This window comes from Tasmannia lanceolata, unplaced genomic scaffold (assembly GCF_043159265.1).
Source record: "Tasmannia lanceolata isolate RefF3 unplaced genomic scaffold, GAP_Taslan_0.1 ptg000015l, whole genome shotgun sequence".
Classification (NCBI taxonomy): domain Eukaryota; kingdom Viridiplantae; phylum Streptophyta; class Magnoliopsida; order Canellales; family Winteraceae; genus Tasmannia; species Tasmannia lanceolata.
Window position 1 is genome coordinate 23,677,301 of NW_027518692.1, and position 23,252 is coordinate 23,700,552.

Below are 23,252 nucleotides of genomic sequence, written 5' to 3' on the forward strand. Positions count from 1 at the left end.
GCTTGCGAAAGAACTGATAGTTGCTGGATGGTTGGTTGACGGGTGTCTGGCTAGCAAAGAACCCAAGTAGCACCCTAGGCTATTTGATATAGTATAGCTGCGGAGACTACTTGCTTCAGGGTAAAGCCCCCTTTTTGAGTAAGCTCCTTTAGAGATACACCTTCCCCTAGGGGATTTGAGTGTCCTTTCTACCCCAGGAGGGCCTATTAGTAAGGGCCTCAGCTAAGATAGATGTGGCGCTTCTCGTTTTTGGCAGGTTCAATATCTATCCTTACCTTTCATGGTCAGTATAAAATCAGTTTTTATGTAGGTTATTTGTTTCCCGGTTTTGGATTTCGGGTCTGATAGGGTCCGGACTCAGCACTGAGGGAATCCGGACTCAGCAATCCGGACTCAGCACTGAGGGGTCCGAACTCAGCATCCAATTAGCTTCTGGCACGTGGCCCTCACAAGGACCGTTGGAAGGCCAACACCTGTCTCCACTAGGTGTGACACCTGGACCAATCAGGGACCTCCACCTGCCCTCCTTAGGCATGAAACCTGGTCCATACAGAGGCCACCACCTGGCTCAAAACTACCACCTGTCCTAGACAGGTGGCTCAGAATCACTATAAATAGCCTTCACTTGTGCTAAGGTGAGGGTCCTGAAAAATCTGAGAACCAAAACTCTAAGCTTTTTGCTCTGACATTGCTCTACACTCCTGCTCATACTGACTTGAGTGTCGAAGCGCCCGTCCGGAGTATCACTCCGGGTTGGTCCTCTGACCCTTTTCTTTCTTGTCTGTACTCTGTGCAGCGCAGGACTCAACCAGCCATTCAGCCGTGGCTCGTTAGCCCGGACCACCCAGCCCTACCATAACCTGTTACCGATTTTAGGCCTAACAGATTTGGCGCCATCCGTGGGACCACGCAACAAAAAGCTGTTCGAAATCTCACCCAGATAAAAATGGTAGGACAGACCGGCAAGCGAGCACCTCCGACTTCTCGGGCTACCCGGGCTACGGCCCCCCGTGAAGGACGAAGTGAGCGTCTGGCCTCACAGGTGGAGGTCGGGGCGGCCGTGGAGCGGACTTCGCCCCACTCGGACCGTTCAGATCCCACCCCGACCCCGAGGGAAATGAGGGCTCTTTTCCAGGAAATGACCGCTGTAGTTGCGCAGTTCAGGAATGCGGTTCCCACACTCCAGCAACACCCCGTCGAGGTTTCTCGACCCGTTCAGAGGGGAGAGAGCTCCCGCAGAGAACGCGCCTCTCCGCCCCGCGACCAAACTCGTCACTCCACTCGAAGAGACCACCCCTCGCGGGACAGGAGCGTGCGCCCTGAGCCTCGTCGACAGCATCACCGGTCACGATCTCCCTCCGTGCAGAAACGGGGCAGCAAGAGAGACCCTATGCACGGAGAGGGATCGCGGCACCGGCGAAGGAGTCCCCTCAGCCAGTCCGGATCCGCAAGGAGCCCATCAGCCGTAAGGAGTAGACCTGCCCGTCTGGCCGAACAGAGGGATGATCCGATGTTACTAAGAATCCAGAAGATCGATAACAGAATCGAGGAGCTGGCTAGAGATCATGGCCGCCCTGCTTCAAGGATCTTCAGTAGCAATCCCCCTTTCACAGACAGGGTACTCGGTGCGACAGTCCCCTTGGGCTTCAAGATGCCGCAGATCCCTCAGTATGATGGGACCACCGATCCCGTGGATCATCTGCAGACCTTCAGGACCACGATGCTTCTCCACGGGGCGTCGGACGGGTTCCTTTGCAGGGCACTCCCCACCACATTAACTGGAGCCGCGAGAGACTGGTACTCACGGCTGAAGCCCAAGTCCGTTGACAATTTCGACGACTTCGGGGACGACCTGGCCCGGCATTTCATGAGCAGCAGAAGGCCTCGAAAGACGACGGCTTCACTGATGGCCCTGAGGCAGGAAGACGGTGAGGCCTTAAAAGCGTTCGTTGGCCGGTTCAACAGGGAGGCCCTTCAGGTACCCAACCTGGATCCCTCCGCGGCAACGAATGCTCTTCTGGCCGGAGCCCGATCCACCGACTTCCGAAGAGCCGTCGCCCGGCGAAATCCGCAGTCCTTGGCAGATCTGATGACCGGGGCGGAGGAGTACATCTCCGTCGAGGAGACTCTCGCTGCCCTGGATTCCGTCAGCAAGAGAAGACCAGAGGAGAAGAACCCCGCCAAGCAGCGTAGGGATGACAGACCTCAGAGGAAGGAGAGCAGCCCGTCCCGGAAGGAAAGGAGCTCCCCCCGCCCTCGAAAGGAGAGGAGCCCCCCGACGAGGGAGCGCTACACGCCCCTCACCGCATCTAGGGCTCAAATTTTGGCAGCCATCCGGAAAGAAGACTTCATCCGGTGGCCGAAGAAGCAGACGTCGGAGGCAGGCACCCAAGACATGTCCAGGTATTGCCGGTTCCATAAGAGCCACGGCCACGACACCAACGCCTGCATTCATCTCAAGGAGGAAATCGAGCAGCTGATAAGCAGAGGGTACCTCGGGAGGTACTTAAAAAATAACGACAACAGAAGGGAGCGCCAGGACAACCCGAGACCCAGAGACAGAAGTCCTCGAGACGCCCAACCCCTGGGCGACCGCATCCAGGCTCCAGCCCCGGCCGTTCTCCCTCCTCAGGTACCTCAACCTCAACTCCAACCTCATGGTGTTATTGGTACCATTTCAGGAGGGCCGACCGCGGGAGGGACCTCTTCATCGGCCCGCAGAACCTATGCCCGGCAGGTCAACGCCGTCCATGCCTGCAGCAAGAGGGCCGAGCCAGAAAATGAGATATCCTTTTCGGAGGCAGATCTTGACGGTCTGATCCTCCCGCACGATGATGCCCTGGTCGTCACAATGCTAGTGGCGAACTGGGAAATGAAGAAGATCCTGGTCGACAACGGGAGCTCCGCCGACATCCTCTACTACCACGCCTTCGAACAGATGATGATCGGAGCTGACCGTCTGAAGCCGGCCAACTCAGATCTGTTCGGGTTCTCGGGAGAAGTTGTCAAGGTCGAAGGGCAGATTGAGCTTCCAGTTCTGATCGGGGAGCCGCCCCGCCAGTCCTTCGCAATGGTGACCTTCCTGGTGGTTAAGGCCAAGTCGGCCTATAACGCCATTCTAGGACGCCCCGGCCAGAACCTCCTCCGAGCGATTCCCTCCGCTTATCACCAGAAGATGAAGTTCATTACGCCAGGAGGCGTAGGTGAAGTCAGAGGGGATCAGCCCCAATCAAGACAATGCTATGCGGCAGCACTGAGAGGGAAGAATGCGTCTGAGTCTCTTCCAATCGAGCTGTACGATCTGAGAGACGAAGCGCAGGTCACAGTCAACCAGCCCGCAGAGGACCTCATCTCTATTCAATTGAACATCGATGATGAACAGAGGGTTGTCCAGATCGGCTCTGCCCTGCCAGAGGCCGCGCAGCAGGATCTCGCTCAGTTCCTCAGGGCCAATGCAGATGTCTTTGCCTGGACTCCTTCAGACATGCCCGGCATTGACCCGTCGATTAGCACCCACGAGCTCGGTGTCGATCAGACCTGCAAGCCCGTGAAGCAGAAGCGTAGACACTTTGCACCGGAGAGACGGAGAGCCATCAGAGAAGAGGTGGAGAGGCTTTTGAAGGCCGATTTCATTCGTGAGATCCAGTATCCGGACTGGCTCGCGAATGTGGTAATGGTAAAAAAGTCCAACGGGAAGTGGAGGACCTGTATAGACTTCACAGACCTGAACAAGGCCTGCCCAAAAGACAGCTACCCACTTCCAAAAATAGACCAGCTCATTGACGCTACAGCAGGTCACGAGCTGCTCAGTTTCATGGATGCTTTCTCGGGATACAATCAAATCAGAATGTACGAGTCAGACATCCCGAAGACATCATTCGTTACCGACCAGGGGACTTATTGCTATCGGGTGATGCCTTTCGGACTGAAGAATGCGGGAGCCACTTACCAGCGTCTCGTCAACAAGCTGTTCAGAAATCAGATCGGCCGGAACATGGAGGTCTACGTTGATGATATGCTAGTGAAGAGTAGAAGTGCTTCCAACCACGTCTCCGACCTCGAAGAGGCCTTCCAAGTCTTGAGGGAACACAACATGAAGCTTAATCCGACCAAATGTACGTTTGGCGTCGGAGCAGGCAAGTTCCTGGGCTTCATGGTAAGCCAGAGAGGAATAGAGGCGAACCCGGAGAAGATCAAGGCGGTAATGGAGCTGACTCCTCCCAGCACTATCAGAGAAGTACAGCGGCTGACCGGGCTGGTGGCAGCTCTGGGGCGGTTTATTTCAAAATCCGCCGAGAGATGCCTCCCTTTCTTCAATGCGATCAAAGGTATAAAAACCGCGCCCTGGACTCCGGAATGTCAAGCAGCGTTCGAGGAGCTGAAGCAGTATTTGTCCTCCCCTCCCTTGTTGTCCACGCCGGAGCCAGGAGAAGAGCTGATTCTGTACCTCTCAGCGGGACCCTTGGCGGTTGCAGCAGTACTGGTCAAAGAAGAATCTAATCAGCAAAAGCCGATCTACTATGTTAGCAAGGTCCTCCATGATGCAGAGACCAGATATCAGAGAGTAGAGAAGCTCGTGTGCGCCCTCATTACGGCGGCCCGGAAGCTAAGGCCGTACTTCCAGGCGCACACAATCAAGGTCCTGACAGGACAGCCTCTCAGACAGATCCTCCACCGGCCAGACACTTCGGGCCGGCTTGTCAAGTGGGCCGTGGAGCTCAGTGAGTTTGATATCAAGTTCCTACCCAGGCCGGCGATCAAAGCTCAGATCCTCGCTGACTTCATAGTCGAGTGCACAGTTCCGGACCCAGACCCCGGGCTAGTAGCAGTTCCATCTCCAGAAGCAGAGCTGGCCGTGCCAGAGCCTCGGGTCGTTTCCAGAGCATCACCGCCCCCCGGGCCTGAGACCGTCATCACGCACCCAGTTTTTGATGAAGAGCCGCTCTGGGAAGTTTATGTGGACGGGTCCTCGAACAAGACAGGGTGTGGTGCAGGGCTAGTTCTCACTGGACCAGAGGACTTCGTCCTGAACTATGCCCTGAGGTTCGGTTTCCGTGCGTCCAATAATGAAGCAGAATATGAAGCGCTCATCGCCGGGATGAATCTTGCTGTGCAGACCCGTGCTCAGAGGCTAAAGGCGTACTGCGATTCACAGCTCGTCGTCTGTCAGATCCAGGGAGTATATGAAGCCCGTGAAGAGCGAATGATCAAGTACCTGGGGAGGGTTCGCAGTCTGGCCGTTTATTTCAAGAGCTTTGAGATCGTCAGAATCCCCCGAGCAGAGAATGTAAAGGCAGATGTGCTATCAAAGCTCGCAGCCTCAGGTTACACCGCCCTCAGGGAAATTCGCATGGAGTTTCTGAAGAGGTCCAGTATCGACGCCCAGTCCGTCGTGGTGATGCAGATTGACGATGAACCGTGCTGGATGGATGAGATAATCAGGTATCTGCGCAGCGGAGAGCTCCCGGGAGAGAGAAAGGAGGCCCGTAAGGTCATGCAGAGGGCCGCGAGGTTTTCACTGGATGGCGAGACTCTATACAAGAGGTCGTATACCCTCCCGTATCTGAAGTGTCTTCGCCCCAGTGATGCCTTGTTAGCCCTGCAGGAAACCCATGAAGGAATCTGCGGAGAGCACCTCGGGGGCAAGGCCCTGGCCATTAAAATCCTCTTGAGAGGTCTGTACTGGCCTACGCTGAGGAAGGACGCGCTGAGCCTTGTGAAAGAGTGTGAGAAGTGCCAGAAGTTCTCTCCAGCCGTCCACCAGCCACCCGTTCCGATGACCCCGATCATCAGTCCTCTTCCCTTCGCAGTATGGGGAATGGATATTCTGGGCCCCTTTCCGCCGGCCTCAGGAGGCCGTGAGTTCGTCGTTGTCGCCATTGATTATTTCACCAAATGGGTAGAAGCAGAGCCTCTGGCCAAGATCACTGAACAGAATGTACAGAACTTCTTCTGGAAATCAGTGGTGTGCAGGTTCGGAATCCCCCGGGTCCTCATAACGGACAATGGCAAGCAGTTCGACTCGAGGAACTTCCGAAAGTTTTGTTCTGACCTGCACATAGAGCAGAGATTCACATCTGTGGCACATCCTCAGACGAATGGGCAGACAGAGGTGACGAACAGGACCCTCTTGCAGGGGATAAAGAAGAGACTGGATGGCAAGGCAGGGCGTTGGGCAGACGAACTGTATCATGTGCTCTGGGCGTATCGGACCACTCCGCGTACGGCCACAGGCGAGTCACCCTTCAATCTCTCCTTCGGAACAGAAGCAGTGATCCCGGTTGACATCGGCGTCCCCTCCCCAAGGATCGTCCATTTCAGTGAGCAGCTCAACGGGGACGGACTCCGTGCCAACCTTGACTTGCTTGAGGAAGTCCGAGAGGAATCTCAAATCAGGGCGGCGGCCTATAAACAGAAAATATCCAGATATCATGACGTCAAGATCCGACCAAGAGAATTCCGTGCAGGCCACCTAGTCCTGAGGAAAGCCTCCGTTTCCCAGCCAAGAAGCGTGGGCAAGCTCTCTCCGACCTGGGAAGGACCGTACCGAGTCAAGGAAGTCATCCGCCCAGGAAGCTATCGGTTAGAGTCCCTCGACGAACAGATGCTGCCACATGCTTGGAATTCTAGAAATCTTCGGATCTACTATCAGTAATTTTGTTTGCCTTCATAGGCTTGTAAAGAACTGCTGTAATCATCCAAATTCTGTAATGAATAAAATAAGTTTCCCAAATGATTGTCCTTCTTTGAGTAACTCATTTAGACATCAGTATATAGCAGCAGTGGTGCACTCCGGCTCATCCTAGTGGCTTGGAGATCAGTTCCAGCCAGGACGCCCGCAGTGGAAACCACCTTCAAATATTTCCTAAGTGTTTGAGTACCAAGCTTCCAGCTCGGTTCTCGCAGACTTAGGACGAGCAGCAGTGGTGCACTCCGGCTCATCCTAGTGGCTTGGAGATCAGTTCCAGCCAGAACGCCCGCAGTGGAAACCACCTTCAAATATTTCCTAAGTGTTTGAGTACCAAGCTTCCAGCTCGGTTCTCGCAGACTTTGGACGAGCAGCAGTGGTGCACTCCGGCTCATCCTAGTGGCTTGGAGATCGGTTCCAGCCAGGACGCCCGCAGTGAAAACCACCTTCAAATATTTCCTAAGTGTTTGAGTACCAAGCTTCCAGCTCGGTTCTCGCAGACTTTGGACGAGCAGCAGTGGTGCACTCCGGCTCATCCTAGTGGCTTGGAGATCGGTTCCAGCCAGGACGCCCGCAGTGAAAACCACCTTCAAATATTTCCTAAGTGTTTGAGTACCAAGCTTCCAGCTCGGTTCTCGCAGACTTAGGACGAGCAGCAGTGGTGCACTCCGGCTCATCCTAGTGGCTTGGAGATCAGTTCCAGCCAGGACGCCCGCAGTGGAAACCACCTTCAAATATTTCCTAAGTGTTTGAGTACCAAGCTTCCAGCTCGGTTCTCGCAGACTTAGGACGAGCAGCAGTGGTGCACTCCGGCTCATCCTAGTGGCTTGGAGATCAGTTCCAGCCAGGATGCCCGCAGTGGAAACCAACTTCAAATATTCCCAGCTCGGTTCTCGATGCAGCACAGAAATAATGCGTACAAAAAATAAGAATGCTGTACAGACAGTTGAACAAAAAATGTATTTGTATTCAGTATTCATATTCGTATTACAAAATTGCTCTCTTCGCCGAGCTGGCTTACAAAGAATAGGCGTTACCAACTGTGCAAACAAAAAACGTATCATCAAAAAAGAAAGAAGGCTGCCGATCAGGCCTCCTCGTCGGCCACCACCTCGGTGACGACCCCTGCGGGAGTGAGGGCTGCGAGCTCGCCACCCTCCGCCGAGGAGACGGCGGCCACAGTCACCTCCGCATCCACCTCAATAGGCCGGGAGGAGTCCGGTTCGTCTTCCTCCTCATCTTCCTCATCCTCTGGAGGTGCATACGGGACGGTTAGCCCGTCCAAGGAGATGTCGGGGTGAATCTTCTTCACCTGCTCGGAGCAGAGAAGGAAACCCGCCCTGTAGGCCTGGAGGCCTAAGTCGAAGTGCTGGGCCTCCTTCCTCTCCTCAGTTTCCTTCACGGCCTTCTCCACGGCCGCCTTTTCCTTCCTTCCGGCCCTCTCAGCCGCACTCAGGAGATCCTGCACGGCCTGGTTTTTGACCCTCTGCAGTTCGTCCTGTAAGCTGTTGAGCTCGGCCTCTTTGATCTGGACGGCTTCATTGAGCTCGCCGTTCTCCTTCTGGAGCTGGGCCTTTTCGGACTCGATCCTTGTGATCGTCTCAGAGAAGAGATATCGCTTCTTGGCCATATCCCTTGAGTACACCTGGAGTTGATAGAGGGCGGAGCTGATTGCCGCTTCGCAGGTCTCCGGCACCTCTTTTTCGACTGCTAGCCGGTCGCGGGCGAGGACACCCTTGTACATCAACTCTGCGGCCACCCGGGTATCCCCCAGGCCGGTGTCCGTTTTCTGCACGGCCCAGTTCGGGCGGAAGACGTTGTCGCCTCCAACCGATGTCGTAGCCGGCATACCCAGTACTGCCCCGCCGTGCTTTGACCCCGTCGCCGCTCCGGACTTGGAGCTCTGACCCGTGGTGTCTGCCCGGCTCGATAGGGCAAGCTTATGCGTCGCCCGGCTGCTTTTAAGAGGCTTAGCCAGCGCGACCATCGGCGGGGTCGACTCCGGCACCTTCCTCTTCTTGCCCTTTGTTTGGGGCTGCTCCTGCGCTGGGGACGCGCCCGAAGACTGCTTGATTCTGTCCAAAAGGGACATCTGCTTCACCATTTCTGCAAAAGAGAACGGAGCGCAGTCAGCAATATGAAAGTTGAAAAATACTTCAGAAAAATAAATGCTATCCTATAGTATCTACGTACGTGCCGGCGTCGCACGACTGACCCCGAGTGCGACCAGCTCGGCCTCTTCTTCGAACTCTGAACAGTGAACTGGACCTCGCTTGAGCTCTTCTTTGATCAGAGCGAAGGTCATATGGTCATAGTCTTCGAGAGCTGGTTTTTTACTAAGGCGGCGAGTGTCCGGCGTTCTCCATTGTAATGAGAACGGCCACTGCGAGCCCGGCGCGGTGTCCTTTACATAGAAGAACCTGTTCTTCCATGTGTGAATGGAAGAAGGTATCCCAGTGATCATTTTCATTTCAGGCCTCTGGCTAATGTAGATCCAGCCGCCGTCCTTATGCCTCTTCAGGTGCGCACACATCCTGAAGACGGGCACGGTGGGGTTCCTACGGAGCCGGACTTCAAGAAGGTACAAGAAGCCGATCAGTGTCCTCCAAGAGTTCGGGACGACCTGTGTAACTGCCAGCCCGTAGTAATTCAGTGCATCCGCAAAGAAGGGGTGGAAGGGGAGCCTAAGCCCGGCCCGGAAGGCCTCCTCATACACGCAGAGGTCTGCGCTATCGTTGCTGGCCCGATCCCCTTCGACAGCCGCCCTCAGAATGTACCGGCTAGGAATACAGTATTTGTCCCTGACGATCTGAAGCCTGTTCGGCCACAGATGGTTCACCTCGTATAGGGCCCCGATGTTATACTGCGGGTTGGCTTCCATCTGTGCCTCCGCTATCACCTCGACTGGCATGCGCGACGATTGAGGGACTGCCGTTTCGACGTCCTCATCATCGTCGCTGGTTTCTACCCGATCCGGTCCGTCCCCACAGGCCGGGATTGTGTCTAAGTCCACACTCATTTCCTCACCGCTCTCCTCGTCTATTATGATCACTAGCTCTTCGCCCTCAACACCGGCCTCCCCTATAGGTGAGGCCGGAACCGCCCTCTCCGATGCCTCGGACCCCGATGCGGTACTGGTCGAACCGGACTCCTTTGAACTGGAGTCCGTCTCCGAACTAGTGCTAGACATAAAAAGGAAAAAAAGAAAAGAAAGGCTAAAAGCTAAAAAAGATTACCGAACTGGAGTGTTGGACGAGGACCTCCGGGCTCACTGATCCGAAGCGGGCAGAAAACTTGAGCAGCCGAACAGAAGAGGAGGAGAGTAAAAGATGAAAAGTAAGAAATGAAGAGTAAACTCCTGTATTTATAGAGAAGCTGGGAAGAGCGGGAAAAATCCCGCCCATTTCCGCCAGCCGGAGTGCGCCACGTCGCCTTCCGCATTAAATGCGCCGCTCGCATTAAATGCGCCGCTCGCATTAAATGCGCCGCCTGCATTAAATACAAGGCACAGGTCCCAAAGCGCCAGAAGACAAAAGACCTGTCCGGCTGTCCGGACAGGATATGGCGCGTTCGCTAGACGACAAAAGCGCTAGACGACAAAAGACCTGTCCGGCTGTCCGGACAGGATATGGCGCGTTCGCTAGACGACAAAAGCGCTAGGCGACAAAAGACCTGTCCGGCTGTCCGGACAGGATAATTCAAAAGACAAAGACCTGTCCGGCTGTCCGGACAGGATATGGCGCGTTCGCTAGACGACAAAAGCGCTAGACGACAAAAGACCTGTCCGGCTGTCCGGACAGGATATGGCGCGTTCGCTAGACGACAAAAGCGCTAGGCGACAAAAGACCTGTCCGGCTGTCCGGACAGGATAATTCAAAAGACAAAGACCTGTCCGGCTGTCCGGACAGGATATGGCGCGTTCGCTAGACGACAAAAGCGTTAGGCGACAAAAGACCTGTCCGGCTGTCCGGACAAGATAATTCAAAAGACAAAGACCTGTCCGGCTGTCCGGACAGGATATGGCGCGTTCGCTAGACGACAAAAGCGCTAGGCGACAAAAGACCTGTCCGGCCGTCCGGACAGGATAATTCAGGAGACAAAAGACCTGTCCGGCTGTCCGGACAGGATATGACGCGCTCGCTAGGCGACAAAAGCGCTAGGCGGCAAAAGGTTTCACCAGCAAAGACCTGCCCGGCTGGCCGTTCACAGCCTTAGCCGAACAGGACCACATGACTTCCTGAACCAAGGACGTCCAGGACCCCTGGCCGCCCAGGCCTCTGGTCAAAAATTCAGCCGTGCTGGATAGTCGAATGCCTTCTGCCCGGCCGTACTCCTTCAGGCCAAACGCCAAGGCCAGGCCAGGGCGCCAGGAGTCTCCTGTCCAGCCACTATTTCTCCTAGCTGAGTCTGAGCCCGGCCTCAGCTGCCTGGAGGTCTTAAGGCTGACCCGACGCTGTCTTTACCTTCTCTTTGCTTCTTCTAGCCACTTTCATGGCTTGAAGAACCAGGGGGCAACTGATAGGGTCCGGACTCAGCACTGAGGGAATCCGGACTCAGCAATCCGGACTCAGCACTGAGGGGTCCGAACTCAGCATCCAATTAGCTTCTGGCACGTGGCCCTCACAAGGACCGTTGGAAGGCCAACACCTGTCTCCACTAGGTGTGACACCTGGACCAATCAGGGACCTCCACCTGCCCTCCTTAGGCATGAAACCTGGTCCATACAGAGGCCACCACCTGGCTCAAAACTACCACCTGTCCTAGACAGGTGGCTCAGAATCACTATAAATAGCCTTCACTTGTGCTAAGGTGAGGGTCCTGAAAAATCTGAGAACCAAAACTCTAAGCTTTTTGCTCTGACATTGCTCTACACTCCTGCTCATACTGACTTGAGTGTCGAAGCGCCCGTCCGGAGTATCACTCCGGGTTGGTCCTCTGACCCTTTTCTTTCTTGTCTGTACTCTGTGCAGCGCAGGACTCAACCAGCCATTCAGCCGTGGCTCGTTAGCCCGGACCACCCAGCCCTACCATAACCTGTTACCGATTTTAGGCCTAACAGGGTCATTACATCGTCAATCTACATTGGATCAATATCAGCCATTTATCCTTCTGTGAAAATCTGAGATTACTTGAGATATTTAATAGCTACGGAAAATTTAAGATTATAGATAAATAGATAAGGGATTTAGAAGCCATTAGATTAGTTAGACATATTACTACCTTGACAAGGGAAATTTTAAAGCATGTTTTGATATTTGCACTAACCCGGCTTGTCTTTTACTATTTAAAAAGCTGTCAAAGGTTATTACAGTTCCCAAAAAGTTCTCACAAGCCACTTACAAAGAAAGGAGAAGGTAGGTATGTGCAAATATTATTTTTTGAATGATAAGAAAAAGCTTTATTGAGAATATGAGGAGAGGAGGTAGATTCATGAGAAGAGCCATAAACATCAAACAAACGATGGAATACAAAGGAAAATAACAAATGAACTCATGGGGGAAGGTAATCAAAGATAGTTAGAGACTCGCTACCCACTCCATACATGCTAATCTATCTGACTCTGCATTGTCTGGCCTCCGCACATGATGAAAACACTAATTTGTGCAATTAATAAAACATGGTTGTGTTGGTATCATTTCCCTTATGACAATTATTTATCTATTATATGCAGATAGTTCTTATGGATATTCAAAGAGGCCCAATTCTCAAAGATCATTTGCATCTCTATTCTTTAAAGTGAGTTTTAGTAGCTAGAAATTTTGAGAAGCCAGGACAGCCACTCATCCTATGCCCTGCATGTGGGCCATACCATCATGGGCCCACCCACATGATGTCACCATGATCCTAACCATTCAAAGTGCAGCTGCCACCTCAGAAATGCCACATCTAAACATCAATCTGATCAGAAAATAGTTCTGATCATTACCTGATAGGTTTCATTCAAAGGAGGGTCAAAACAAGTAGGGCATAAGAAGCTACAACCCCTAACTCTACTAAAACTGCCTTCTTCAATCACTAATGCTACTAGTTTGGTGTTTAATTAACACAAACTTGGAAGCTATGATAGAAAAAAAAAAGGTCCCATTACAGGGTGTTTACGCAAATTAATACAGCTTTGACACAGAATAGACAGCTTGGAAGATCAAACTCCCTCCTCATATGGTAATATCTACCTCAGTAAACATCAAAGGAGAATAATGATTGAGAAGAAGTTTCAACATGAAATGCAGATTAAAGCAAACTTGTGTATTCATCAAAAGAAATAATCTTTTTTTTTAATGGAAAAGAAAAGTTAATAGAAAAATCTTAAAAGTAGGAAATGGAGTACATCTGTACCAAGTTATATCTGTTCCAATGCGGCAGAGCTTATGCGAATCAAACCAGCTGGAGACACAAGGGCGTCCAAAGGAATGCCGTGCGGTGTAACAGGGATGACTCCCTCATCCATTATCTGCAAAGAGTATGATAGTGCAACTGCAAGCAAAACAGGACGCACCCGAAGGCTTAAGATCAATGGTTTCTTGAGATTTACTGTGAGACATACTGCAAACCATGGTTTTAAATTTCGTCCGTAGTACCGAAATTTTGGATTTCGGCTGGGACCAAAACCGGAATCACATGAGCCGAAATTTCGGCCAGAATCCCAAATTTCAGCCAAAATTTCGGGAAAATGTCTTCTTTTTTCAGAAATTTATTTTTTTATGAAATTTCGGCCAAAATTACCGAAATTTGGGTAATTTCAATCAAAATTTCGGCACAATAATGAAATTTACTGAAATTTAAAACCAGATGCTTGTACTGCAGAGATGCAAACCGGCAAGCAACTGTCGTGGCTTGACAAACCTTGCCGCAAACATAATATATGGAAAGAATAATAAGTGTTACATTGCTATGTACCTAGAAGGGGCTGCTTCCAGTTTTGCTTGGCTGCCCTCCTCATATTCTTTCAGGAATACGTCGTAGTAACTTTCAAGTTGCCCACATGTAGAAGAGAAGCATGCAAAGTCTATCATGAGTTTTGATGACTAAAGTGGAAAGACTAAATACAACATGCCCCTTTTACCAGTTAAGTTCAATAAAGCAAAGAGGAAAGTGTTCGTGATCTCGAGCTCAGATAAGCTTATCTGAGCTTGAGCTCAAAAACTCATGTGGCCCCACATTTTTGGGGTGATTCAAAGCATTCATTTGGAAGGCCCTTCCATGGATATGGTGTGTACCAAAAACCAGCCCTATATGACCATCCTAACCCTGCCATTTGTGGAGGGAAAAAATGGGCAGAAACATGGACACACAGTGTTTGTCCATTTTCCCCTCCACATTTGATTGGGTTATGATGATCCTATTGATATAATTTTTGGTACAGACCCTATCCATGGAAGGGCCTTCCAAATGAATGCTTTGGATCACCCACCCCAAAAATGTTTGGCCAAATGAGTTTGGTAAGCTCGAGCTCAGATAAGCTTATCTGAGCTCGAGCTTACCAATTTTGTGAAAACCCAACCAATTTCAAGGAAGATTCTGAAGTTCGTGAAAGCAAGGGATCAATTTTTTGAAGCAGCTATAACAGTTTCGAGAAATAGAATGCCACGATCCACGTATTTCTTCCTCTTAGATATGTGAGGTTTAATTCAGGAGATAGATCTTTAAAATGTATTAGGAGAGTGCTTCGAGTTAATTTGAGAGACATTGGAAAATCTTGAATTTCATTTGAATACATTCTGACTTTGGGATGTGTCATTCACGAATTTGCATGGAAGCTACACAAAATTGCTAGATAAGAGATCATGAAATTAATTGATTGGAGTAATAGAAAATATTCCATACACAAGTCCGTTTGTCTATTTTCACAGAGCTCTCATAACGACTGACAATAGTTATAGTTATTTAAAAAAAAACCCAACCGGTTGGTTGGGAGAAATTTCAAACAAACTAATAAGGGGACAAAATCATTGCAGTTCCAAAAAAAAGATAAATAACAATGACTGACAGTAAGGAAATGGATCCATCACAACTGAAGGTTTATGGGTAATTTTCCACATAATGCTTAAACATGAAAATATTATGTTTCTTGTGAAACCAATTGTAAATTCCGGGTAGAGTATGTAGAACAAGTAGGTTCAATAAGTTATATGATCAACTCATCTCATTCAGAGACATAAATTAGACTCTGGCTGCACAAAAGATAGAGGCAAAATCCTACCCTCCACCATGGCCCAAGCGTCTTCCAGACCTGTCAAAGGCAAGCCCTGAAAAGAAAGAGCAAAAAGGATCAGGTAGTCTAACTAAGTTTGCTTTTGATATCTGGAATCATGCGGGAAAAAATTGAGAGAGAGAGAGAGAGAGAGGGAAAATGTTACCGGGTAGGAGGAACAGGTCAACTGAGTGACTTACCTGCATAACTGCATCAAGAGACACCCTTTAGATACATAAAATCATCTAGTTTTACATCAACTCTGCACCCCAAATCCATTAATTTTAGAAAGAAACAAATCCAAGTTAGTCATGACAGTTAAAAAATGAAGTAACCCTTGCCAGATATCTTCCACTAGTAGGTCAATACTAATCTCACTAATTTGGAATCTATGACAGCGAAAGCCAAAGGACTGACTTGCCTTCATAGTCTGATAGAAAGCGCCTTCCTAAATTTATATAGGAGTTAAGGAAAGATAGGCCTAGAATTTTCTCAGATGTAGTTTCAACCTATGTCACAAATATCATTCTTGGGAATCTCTCGGGAAGGGAAAATCTAGCTATATATTAATTTTTAAAAAATTCAGGTTTATATCGGGAAAACAATCAAATAAAATTATTTAAATATATATAAATTAAGAAAAAAAATTAAAAAAATATCACGGTATTATCGTGATAAATGAAAATATTGCTATATTTTTTTAATTCTGGGGATTACATCAGGATTTCGTCGTTTTATCAAAATATCGTGATAAAATCACTATATTTTGAAAATATCAGAGATATTTTGAAAATATCAGAGATATTTGTCACATAGGTTTCAACATACTGGAATTGTAGAGTGATTTCTAAACAACAGATTTATGCTTAGGTTAATTTTCTAGCCGACATAGCCAATTGTGGACTCTACATGGAAGCTTGCGTACTTGGCTTGTTTCTATACTCTGCTTAGTAGTTTTTGGCAATCTTTTAATTAATTTACCAAGTGATTCAAACTTAAAGACAGATGAGAATTCCCAATCGAATGGCTATGATGTAAGTTGTACAATTGCTGACATCACAACGGCCCTCCTTAGAACACCCCAGCTATATATTACTATTTATAACAGGTTTCCTCCTTGTGATTGTGATTCTTGAGATGGTCCATTAATTTGGAAGAAAATCAAGGATTTCCACCAATATTGCTTTGGTAACATGTTAGCAGAGAGTGAAGATGATAGAAAGATCATGAGAGAGAACGTCCAGCCTCTCACGTCTTTAACCCTATTAATAATGAGAATAATTACATAAATTCCTTTGATTATTCAACCAATAAAGGGCGAGAAAACAATAATTTGTAACATACTTGAAAAAAATAAATTTATAACAATATTTTTTAAAATGGGACTTATAACAATAATTTTTATGCTATCAAATCAACATTTAGACAAATATTTTTTTGATAAGAACATTTAGACAAATATTATCTAACATGTAGAAGAAAAACGTTCACTTCCTAATTAATTATCATATTTGACGTCAAGGATTCAAGTTTGTAGATGAAATCACCATATTTTAAGAAAAAAAGTTCACTTCCTAATTAATTATCAGAGTTAAAGTCAAGGTTTCAAGTTTGCGGATGAAAGCACCAGATTTTCTGAAAGAAATACAAAGTTAAACATAAAGAACGCATATGCCCTGCAATGATCAGAAAAGGCAGACAAAAATAATAATGAAAATTTTAAGAAATTTACCATCTTCACGTTGATTTCCATCAGCATCCAAGTTGGCTGGTTCCAAGATATTCATCGAATTAGCAATTAAATCATTAATACTTGAAATATTTAGCATCCGCATATGGCTATTCTTGTCCTCCACGCGTGGAACGTAGAGCTTTTTCTTGACCTGCATATGACACTCGCGACTTTAAAATGAATTTTAAGAAGTTCCAAAAAAGTAAAATATATTTATTTCAGTATTTCTTTACTACATGTTTTTTTTTTTTTTTTTGAGTTTTATTTCTTTACTAGATGTTAGCACATGGAAATGCACCATAGAAAAATAATTACTGACAAAGAACATCAATATACGGGTACTAGATATAAGTGGGATGCTATTACATACCACCAGTAGAAATGATATTGTACTTATTCTCTAAGTAGGTTTCCATAAATTCGGTTCATGTACATAAGCCAGGAGCTATTATATCCCTTCTGCGGTTTTAAGAAAACAGTTAACTGGTTACCATAAAGACAGTACAAATGAAATTTAATTGAACCCCTAAGATAAGCAAATAAGAAATAAAAGCGTACATTTGTCGAATCACGGAGAATTTCTGACAGAATTTTTGATGTATCATCTTCTCGCAAGGCCTCGCAGCTTATATAAGCACATAATCTTGTAGTAGATTTAAACCACGGAGCTTCCAAAACAGTATTATGAACTGCAACATCTGGATAAAAGACAATATTTCAATTAGGTGAGTGATAAAATAAATTATGCTTGCATTAAGAAAATTAAACACCATTAAATATCTCAAATTATCTATCATAAATTAGTTTCATGTACATAAGCCTTACGAAAGAATCATCTCTTTTTTGCAAGAAAACAATGTTGATGGAGTCAGATTGGCTTCTCAGACTGGATCTGCAAAGTTGTGGTTTGGAGGTAGCCCTGTCAACACAGTTCGACGGCTTAAGAAGGATCCTTGAAGATTCAGGAAGTTTATACGAAGGATTTTTTACTTATTGAGACAGATCAACTGTTCCTTCACCCGTATCCATGGAGAAGGAAACACATCCACCGTGATGTGCTGGCCAATTTTTGAGTCTAATGTACTGACTCATTGATATGTCATGGAGATGCCAAGCTCGTGGTTTATTCCCCTTTTTCCTTCTTTGTTTTGTCTGCTAGCACTGGCTAGCTGGGTTCCAGTTCATGTTTTACAAAAATTACCAATAGTTCGGGAAAAAAAAGTTGAATTATAAGATTAAGAGAATATCTGCAGATAGAAATAGCAGACCCCAAGTATGTCAGATCTATGGTAGGGGATTCAAATATAATTTATGCAGCTTATGCATATTTCCAATTAACATGATGTGTATGGTTAAAACTGAGGAAAAATATAATTATGATATATATCTATTAGCATGGCTAGCCTCAAAACTTGGGAACTAGAAGTTTTGACTTACACATCAGATATTCTCTAGTTCACAGTGCACACAAAGAAAGCTCAACACTTTGGAGGCTAAATTATATTTGTAACAGTTCATTGTTTTAACTTTAAACAGAAAAAAGCTAACCCAAAGTCCCATTTTTTTTTATTTTTCTGCAGGGGCTTGAGGAGTATTAGTTTGGATTTCACATGAAATCGGAAGCAACAAGCACCCTTCTCTTCCATCCTTGTAAACACTCCATACATTTTAGCGATTGATCCGTGTTCTATCCACAACCAATCAAATCAATCATTTCATGGCAGAAACCAATCGTATGAGATATAGAATCAGTTCCCACGAAAGTGACAGTTAAAGATCAAGAGTTGTAACATAATTGAGGTCCCCAACCACAAACCAAATGTAACTACAGCTCTACCAAGGGAGATCATTTTTCTTTGCAAACACACTTATAAAAAATGCAAGACTAGAGATCTCAGCTTTAGGATTGTTAGAGAGAACCCATAAATTCTCTAGTTCAATAGATATTTTCTTCTTCCACGAGCCGTTAATCCTATTTAATTGGAACCGTCATCCGGTGGAGCCTACCATAGATTATGTGAAGAAAAAACCTCACTAAACAAACAATCCTAACCACCTAATTAGCAGTTAACTGTTAGAATATATGATCGGATCTTAATAGATATGACTTTGGATCATTTAGGGTGTAGATTACGCAGCCAAATTTAGATTTAGTAGTATTCTAGATTAGGATAATCTTTAATTTATCCATTTTAATACTTATCTTGATCTCTTGCTATGTTAATCCCTCTTGAGTGTTCCATATAAACACTCATTAGGGTCCACTGTAAATCAATCAAGATTAATAGAAATCTGCATTATTTTTCATTAATAAATATAACACTTAAAACAGAAAAAAAGTGTACACTAGTTCAAATTCAACAGACAGAGTCCATTGATCAGACAGCTGGGATCATCTATCAAGCTAATCTTATGTGGTCCCTGATTCAAATTACTGATGATTCTAAAAAAAAAAATCCCCAAAATGGATTGATTCTTTTCCTCCAATCCATAAGATTTATCAGTTACAAAAAACACTAACATGGAATATAAATTTCGAAAGCAGGCAATGAATCCATCCTGCGATGATAACCAACAACAAGAAAAAAGTGAAGAGATGAAGAGGGAGCCAACCGCAATGGCGGTGGATGCAGCTTGGGTCATCAAAACCTTGGCCTTTTGTAGACCATCTCCAACTCTCATTCTTACCGTGCGCTAAACAAACATAATTTCTCAAAAAAAAACAAGGAAAAACTTATCTCAGCACGTACACAGCCCTACCCCTGCTGTGAAGAGAGGCTGTTTCCGTGACTCGAACCCGTGACCACCAGGTCACAATGGATTCTAGACTATAAATAAAACAATAAAAGGATTGAGCCTCTAGGTCAATGGTCAAGGATTTTTTCTTCAACCTGGAGGTTGGAGGTTCAATCCCTACTTACCTAACAAAAAAAAAAACCACATGGAACAATTCCTATTTTTTAGTATTTTTTTCATTCATCTCTTCCAAGCGAGGTTTAAAATTTCGGATTCGGTACCGGTTTTGGACCTTGAAATTTCGAAATTTCGGTCGAAATCTAGTACAAAACCTGAAACAAATATTTTATTCAATATTAAATTTCGGCCAAAATTACTGAAATTTCGGTGAAATATTAAAGGGAAAATTATTAAAAAACGCAAAGTTTTGTCTAAATTGTGAATAAAGGGTAGTGATTTGAAATTTATAAAAAAGGTGTTGTCAAGTGAGAGAAAAAGGCTTTTAGGACAAATATACCCCTCCTACCTCTTTTTTCTCTCCACCTTTTTGCACTTATCCATGTGCACTTATTACCTTCTCACCTACCACCTTCTTCTTCCTCAAGACTTTTCTAACGTGGAAAACTCCATGGAAGGGTTTTGAAGATTGCCATTTACAACAGGTTTAGTAATCATGAGGGTTTATCCATGATAAACTTATCGAAGCAGTGTTACAAAATGCAAAGAAAATAAATTTTGAGCTTAAAACTGAATTTTGTTGTTTTCCTCATTTTCAAGATAAATCTATTTTCTTTGCATTTTTTTTATTCTAAAACATCAAAATCAAGCTTCAATTTATGGTTGCCTGCATGACACTAAAATCACAATGTATATTCCTATTATCCTTCGAATTTTTACTCAATTTGAAAATAATTTTTTTTGGAATTATCCCTATTCTACTGGCTTCCGTCGGAAGTAAGCCAGTATACATAACCAAAATATTGGTTCCATTCGGAAGTCCGAAGGTTTGTTCGGACTTCCGAGTTTGACTTCCGACGGAAGACAGTCAAACTTTGTAGTTCGGTAATTGTCATATGTTAGTGCATCTTTTGGTATTTATTCGTAATTTTAATACTTTGCTTCCATTTTTTCATTTAAAACTTAACACTTCAACCACAAATCCTTAATGATTACTATTTTTTTCAAGTAATGATTACTATTTTTTTTTAATTATGCTTTTGCTAGCCACCTTTGCACCCATATTACTTCTGCCAATCTTTGCATCAAAAGATGGGCCACAAGCTGAGAAGTTGCCTCGGCAAAGGGGGCTAGCAAATTCCCATACAAAAAAGGGAAATGTTATCCACACTACTGTATTTTGATGAGGGCACTCCTCATTTAATTAAAAGTACGGTATGGCCCCCCATAGGATGATCCAAAGCGTCAATTAGATGGGCCACAGCCTAAATTGGTTGTGTCCCAAAAATCATTTCCATAGGTTGATCCTAACCCTCCAATCTATAAAGGGTTAGGACCAACCCTCTAACATTCTAATCAGAGGGTTAGGATAAACCTACGGAAATGCTTTTTGGGGCACAACCTATTTAGGCTGTGGCCCATCTAATGGACGGTTTGGATCATCCTATGGTGCGGGCCATACCGTACTTTTAATAAAGTGAGGAGTGTCCTCATCAAAATACGGTAGTGCGGATAACATTTCCCAAAAACATCTTTAAAAATACGGCAAAAATTCGGGTGACACGCGGGTCGACCCGGCCCGTACGGGCCCGGTGTGAGAATCACATTTTCTACCCCGGAACCACTAAGGAACCAAATTTTATACCTCGGAACCACTAGGGAACCACATTTTATACCCCGGAACCACTGGGGAACCACATTTTCTACCCCGGAACTACTAGAGAACCACATTTTATACGCTGGAACCACTAGGGAACCACATTTTATACCTCAGAACCACTACAGAACCACATTTTATACCCAAGAACCATTACGGAACCACATTTTATACCTCGGAACCACTGGGGAACCACATTTTATACCCTCGAACCACTACCGAACCACATTTTATGCCACGGAACTACTAGGGAACCACATTTTCTACCCCGGAACCACTAGGGAAACACATTTTATACCTCGGAACCACTAAGGAACCACATTCTCTGCTCCGGAACCACTAGGGAATCACATTTTCTACTCCAGGACCACTAGGAAACCACATTTTCTACCCCAGAACCACTAGGGAACCACATTTTATACCCCGAAACCACTAGGGAACCACATTTTATACCTCGGAACCACTACGGAACCACATTCTATGCTCCGGAACCACTACGGAACCACATTTTATACCCCGGAACCACTAGGGAACCACATTTTATACCCCGGAACTACTAAGGAACCATATTTTATACCCTGGAACCATTACGGAACCACATTTTATACACCGGAAACACTAGGGAACCACATTTTCTATCCCGGAACCACTACGAAACCACATTTTATACCACGGAACCATTACGGAACCACATTTTATACCTCGGAACCACTAGGGAACCACATTTTATACCCCAAAACCACTAGGGAACCACATTTTCTACTCCGGAACCACTAGGGAACCACATTTTATACCCCAGAACCACTAGGGAACCGCATTTTATACCCCGGAACCACTAGGGAACCACATTTTATACCCCGGAACTACTAGGGAACCACATTTTCTACGCCGGAACCACTACGGAACCACAGTTTATACTACGGAACCACTAGGAGGGGTATATTTGTCCTAAAAGCCATCTTCTCTCACCTGACGACACATTTTTTATAATTTTCAAATCACTACCCTTTATTCACAATTTAGGCAAAACTTTGCATTTTTTTTAATAATTTTCCCAATATTAAATTAATATTAAAAAAACAGATTTTTTGGGTCAAATTTTGGAAAAACCGAAATTTCGGCCAAAATAAATGACCGTTTCGGTTTTGATCAATTTCGGTGTCGGTCTCCACCGAAATTTCGGATTTCGGTCGAAATTTAAAACCGCATCCCTCTTCTCTTCATTCTATACCCATTCCCTGACTACCTAGCTCATTGTTGCTGCAACTGTCATGTTCACACTCGCGTTCTTCTCTTCACACCTACAGTTTCTATGTTTGTATGGAGAGAATACCTGAATTTTACTCGAACCCATTATCTTGTACCAGATCAAAACAAATATAATGCAAGATTTGTACAAATCCAAGTTGATTGGTGACGACTCAGCTCTCATTCCACACAACCCCATCATTCAGTGTCACCCAACCTTTAAATATTTCATTCAATAAATTTCTATGGGCATAATCAGGATATTTATCCCGCTGCTCAATCATGATGAGCACACTATGGCCCTGTTTGGATTCCAGGAATTTTCTGGAAAAGTTTGGAAAGGAAAAATATTTTTAAAATTTCCTACTTTTTTTTTTTTAACACATGAAAAGAGATAACTTCGACAGGTCCTATTCAATTTTGACTTAAAGAAATGCAAGCTTACCAACCCCCCTTTTTATTTTTAGTGATGGAGGAAAGGAGAAAGCCTAGCAGAAACGGTTTTTCGTTTTTGTGGGGGTAAATTACCGAAACTACCCTTACACATAAAAATGCCGGATGCAGTGCAACACGTTGAACGTATGGGTATCAATGGAAATGCAGCCTAAAACTATCTCGCATAAATTTCCTACAGCATTATAAAGATGCAAGTATGAGCTAATAAGACAAGCCAATGGGCGATCCACCTGATCACTAACAACGTAGATGCAGGTCCGCTGTGTCTTGTGCGGCATTCACGCTCTCCACGAGCATGTCATATACCTACACCCCATGTTACTGCCAACCTGGTCCTAATAAAAAAGGAAGTAAGGTTGGGATTCAA

At 46.0% G+C, this 23,252-nt stretch overlaps 1 pseudogene; it reads right to left on the minus strand.

Moving 5' to 3' along the window:
- Window positions 1-12,980: 12,980 nt before the first annotated feature.
- Window positions 12,981-19,293, minus strand: LOC143891875 (5-formyltetrahydrofolate cyclo-ligase, mitochondrial-like; annotated as a pseudogene).
- Window positions 19,294-23,252: the final 3,959 nt, after the last annotated feature.